Below are 5,170 nucleotides of genomic sequence, written 5' to 3' on the forward strand. Positions count from 1 at the left end.
TTTATGGAAATCAAAACTTCAGCTGCTAACAGATCAGAATTAAATGGAAATACAGAAGAAAATCACAACACAATGGTCATGTTACTTACCAAAGTATAGATGGGGCGGCAATAACACCACCTCCCTCAAATGCAGAAATGCTAAATGTAGGCGCAGATCACAGGTGCAAAACACTGATCAGCAACCGCTAACATGATACCCCGTAATGAGGGAAGTGGCTACTCAGTACTACATAGATAAAGCAGAGAAATATTAACCAATACCTTGTGTTTATCAATATTTTTGTATCATGCAGTGTAGCTTTAAATGCTGCCAGAGCCCGGGGTATTGGCAGCCGCGTCCCCTTTTTGCAAGGTAGGTTTGTGAGTGGTTATTTATCAGTACTTGGCCCTTTGGCTGTCTGCATGTTCACATTTATCAGGCTCTTGTAGCTATGATTGATATTTGGCGGTATGGATCTGCACGGTGCACTACACGTGTCTCCTGGCACCCATTATATACTTTATGTGTAGTACTGAGCAGCTGCTCCCCTCATCATGGGGTATCAGGTGAGCGGGTGTTCATCAGGAGTTAGCACCTGTGATCACTCCTACATTTAGCATTTGGACTGCCTGCATGTGAGGGATGTGCTGTTATCACTACTTTGGTAAGGAACATGGCCATTTTTGACAGCGGTTTTGCTAAATCTTCCCTTTTTTCTGTGACTTTTTAAATACAGAAGAAACATATAGAAAATGTATTGTAATCAGCCTTCAATATGAGGCCGCCTTCACACGAGCTGTATCTGCAGCAGATATGCAGGAAATCCGCACCTAAAGGGTTAACCTAAGGGCGGCATCACACAAGCGTATGCGCAAAAACGCTTGCCTCAGCATAATGTATTAGCAGTGAATGAGGTAGATTTGTGAGCGCGTCGGCACGTACTACTGTCCTTTTGTGCACACAGGGCCAGTTCACACACGTGTGCGATACACCCTTTCCAGGGTTTAAGAGGCTATTTTGCCTAATAAGGTCCAAGTGTGTCTTTTTTTTTTTTTGTGGAATTGTGCATTTGTATATCTCTCAAACTTGTAATGAGAATGAACCCATTGCAATCAATAGGTTCTATTCTCTGCATATCGTGCATGCACACTTTGCACACACAGATACGTCCGTGTGAACGGGCCCTGAAGAGTTGAATTCTGCAACATAAATAGACATGCTGCAGACTTGGAATCTGCAGCTTCTTTCCACACCATTGGAAGGTGAGCTCTGACATCCCCTCCACGTGGCTCGTACTGTTTCCACAACGCAATCTGTAGCATTTACAGGCTGTGTGAAGGCGGCCTTAGGACCTGTTCACACTGCCACTTTTTTACGAGACACGTACTTGTAAAAACACATGCATTTGAGGGCGCATTCAGACGACCATATATCGGCTGGGTATTCACGCCGGCCGATATATGGCGTCTCTCTCTGCAAGGGGAGGAGGCTGGAAGAGCCGGGAGGAGTGCTCTGAGCTCCCGCCCCCTCTCTGCCTCCTCTCCAACCCCTCTCCACCCCTCTGCACTATTTGCAATGAAAAGAGGTGGGACAGGGTGGGGCTAAGATTCAAGAATTAGCTCCGCCCCATCCTGTCTCTCCTTATTGAAAATAGGGGTGGAGAGGGGGCAGAGAGGGGGCGGGAGCTCAGAGCACTGCTCCCGACTCTTCCAGCCTTCTCCCCCTGCAGAGAGGGACACCATATATCGCCCCCCCCCCGCTGCAGATGAGGATGACGTATATCGGCTCGGCGTGAAAACCGAGCCAATATACGTTCAGGTGAATCCAGCCTAAATGTAGTCAAACATGCATAGATTGACTACACCTAACCTGTTATAGCCTATGGATTCACAGAATGCTACATTTTCATTATATATATATATTTTCTTTTTTAACACACAAGTGTGAATTTCACAAATAAACACATTCCCAGTGTGAGCTGGCCCTCAGAGCTATTAAAAGGATCATCCATCCAGTCTGACTTAAATAATGTTCAATCACACTACTTTTGAGGCCTCCTTCACACAGGCAACACTGCATCGCCACAAGAAAATCGCAGCGATATTGCATCGCTGGTCCATGCAATATTGCTGCATCTTCTCATGGCAATACCAAAATTTTGTAGCCCCAGATATGAGGATTTTTGAGGCAGGGGGGTGGGGCTTGAAATATAAGCCGTACCATGAAAACAAGCCCTAACTGCAGAAATAAAATGTTAAAAAAAAGTCTACTTCACCTAGAAGCGCTGTCCGAAGCGCCGCACCAGCTTCTTCTTGGGCCCCGGTATTGGTCTTCTTCATCTCTTCTTGAAAAATCCCTACCTCTTGAAAGCGCTGGCTGTGATTGGCTGATGCATAGCCAATCAGAGCCAGCGCTCCATGAATGGCTGTGAATAGCTAATCAAGCGCTGGCTGTGATTGGCTAAGCATCAGCCAATCAGAGACAGCGCTTCCAGGAGGCAGGATTTTTCAATTCCTGGCCAGAAGAGATGAAAAAGAATAGTGCCAGGGACTCGGGGAGAAGATGCGGCCGGGCTGACAGCACTTCTAGGTGATGTATACTGGGTTTTTTTTGTTTTGTTTTTTTTTCTACAGGTAGGGCTTAGATTAGGGCTTTGATAGTAGGATTTCCTACTGTCAAAGTTGCACCGCACAAAAAACGCGTTTTCGTTCGATGCAACAGAGAGGGAGGTTTCATTGGGAAACACGGGCTGCAAAACCTCACAAGTCGCGTGCATATCGTGTGACCCGCAAGGTTTTTGTGTCGGGATGTGGCAGGCTACAAAACATCACATGTGTGAATTAACCCATAGGAAAGGAAGCCTAAGGAACCTTTCACACAGGACGGAATTTGGATTTGCGGACATTTTTATGTCACAATGTTATCCCTATGGGATTTGAATTCCACAACTATTAAAAATTGCGCGTCTTTACTTCAAAACTGCAAGATTAAATTCCGCAGCGGAATTAAGGATGTCTTGCACGATTATTGTTCCAATTGACGTCTACATTAAAAAAATGCAAGAAATTTTTATAAGCTGTTCCGCAGAACACATTCCGCAGTTAAAAGCGCAACAAAATCTGCATCAGCATTGTGACACAAAAATGTCCGCATTTCCTAATTCCGCCCTTGTGAAAGGTCCCTGAGATCGTGCAGATTTTTGTGTGGCAATCGGGGAATATTCCGTCCCGCATGAAAGGCCCCATAACTAGCAAATACAATCTGCAGCCAAAATAACCTCCACACCCAACACCAGGGTTACACGCTTCCCCACCCCGATATGATCAGCAGATGTACAGTTTTATAATCTTATGTCTCATCTAACGTGAACATATTGAATGGTTTGGCTGGACGCCACTCACTAATTTCCCCTTTGTCTATGTTCATCCTGCCAGATAATATGTACAAGGAAACGTAGAATTTATGGGAAAAACACTCATTCAAAACACTGCTAAGTCTGATTTGGCACCTCGACAATATGTCTATCACAGTAATACGGAGGTTACACATCCGGTTGTATGAGGTGCTGCGCAGAACCTTTTTTTGGCTCTTTCCATATAACGTACTGTTGTACAGGGTACAAATAACTATACTACTCAGTGCTGACTAGAGATGAGCGTGCACCAAAATGCTCCGTTGCTCGAGTCGAACTTTTCGCAATGCTCGAGAGCTCGTTTCGAGTAACGAACCCCATTGAAGTCAATGGGGGACTCAAGCATTTTTGTATGGGACCGATGCTCCGCATAGGTAATGACTTGTGACACACCTCAAAACATCAGAAAGTCATGGAAACACCACAGAAACAGATAGGGAAGGGGAGGGGCAGCATGCATGGCTGCATCTGAGGCTCCCAGGTCCCACTATTAAGCCAAAAAGGGGGCAAGAGTCTGGCATCACCCCCCTAACAATTTACTTGGGGCAGACCCTCATTAGCACGGTACACCTTAGCTAAGCATCACACTAGCTGTAATCAAGGACAATCACTGCCTGCAGGTGACACCGCTGCCTCTTCTCCTGGGTTACATGCTGCCCAACCCCCCCGCACGACCCTGCGTCCACAGCACACACAAAAGTGTCCCTGCACAGCGTTCAGCTAGCCTCATGCCACATGCTTGCTTCATAGCCACACTACCCCCATGTCGATTTCTAAGTGTGTACTGGATGAGGAGGAACCGGAGGCACACACTGCAGAGGGTTGGCAGGGCCAGGCAGCGACCCTCTTTGAAAGTGTGGGCGATAGCCCACAATGCTGTTGAGAATTGATGATAAATTGATGTACGATCATCATTCCAATCCCGTGCCACCTCTGTCACAAAATTATCAGGAGCCGCAAACGTGAGCATAAAGGGGACTCAGGTGCCAGCACTTCTACACTCTCCACAATGCAGCAATACTCTGTGTGGGAAGCACGTGAGTGGGCCCAGGGTCAGCCTCGGTCCAAGCCTCCACCTTGTGTGACCCAAGGTGCCGTGAGTTACATAGTAATGGGAAATCCATGTGTCTCCACACAATTCATTCTGTGTATGTGTCAGATAGCTCAACACTGCAATGGGAAGTCTTTGAGTTCCTTGGGCTCGCCTATGCTGTCGGTGCACAAAGATGGTATTACACAGGAAGAAATCAGAGTGCCCAAACATGGCAGAGTTTCACCCCGCCAAGGACCTCAGGTAAAACACCAGGTAAGACAGGTAAAACACCGCAATAGGAAGTCTTTGTGCATCCACAGCATAAGCGAGCCCAGGGAAACTAAAAAGATGGCATTACACATGAGAGTAACAGAGTGCCCAAACATGGCAGAGTTTCATCCAGCCAAGGGCCTTGGCCTTGGCCCACATTTCTGTCCTAGTCAGTCAGTGTATTTGTGCCAGACAGGTAAAACACCACGATGGGAAGTCTTTGTGCACCCACAGCATAGGCGGACTCCAGTAACATTTCTGTAGCAAGAGTATAGGCAAACCCCTGCAACATTTCTGTAGCAAGAGTGTAGGCGAACCCTGTAACATTTCTGTAGCAAGAGCATAGGCGAAAACCTGAAAAAATGTGGTTACCAAGAGTGTAGGCGAAGGCCGGAAAAATAAGTTAGATAACTGTATAGGCAAGTGCCAGAAAAATTAGTGTACTAAGAGTACAAGTGTACCCCTGAAAAATT

The sequence above is a fragment of the Eleutherodactylus coqui genome, chromosome 6, assembly GCF_035609145.1.
Source record: "Eleutherodactylus coqui strain aEleCoq1 chromosome 6, aEleCoq1.hap1, whole genome shotgun sequence".
Lineage (NCBI taxonomy): Eukaryota > Metazoa > Chordata > Amphibia > Anura > Eleutherodactylidae > Eleutherodactylus > Eleutherodactylus coqui.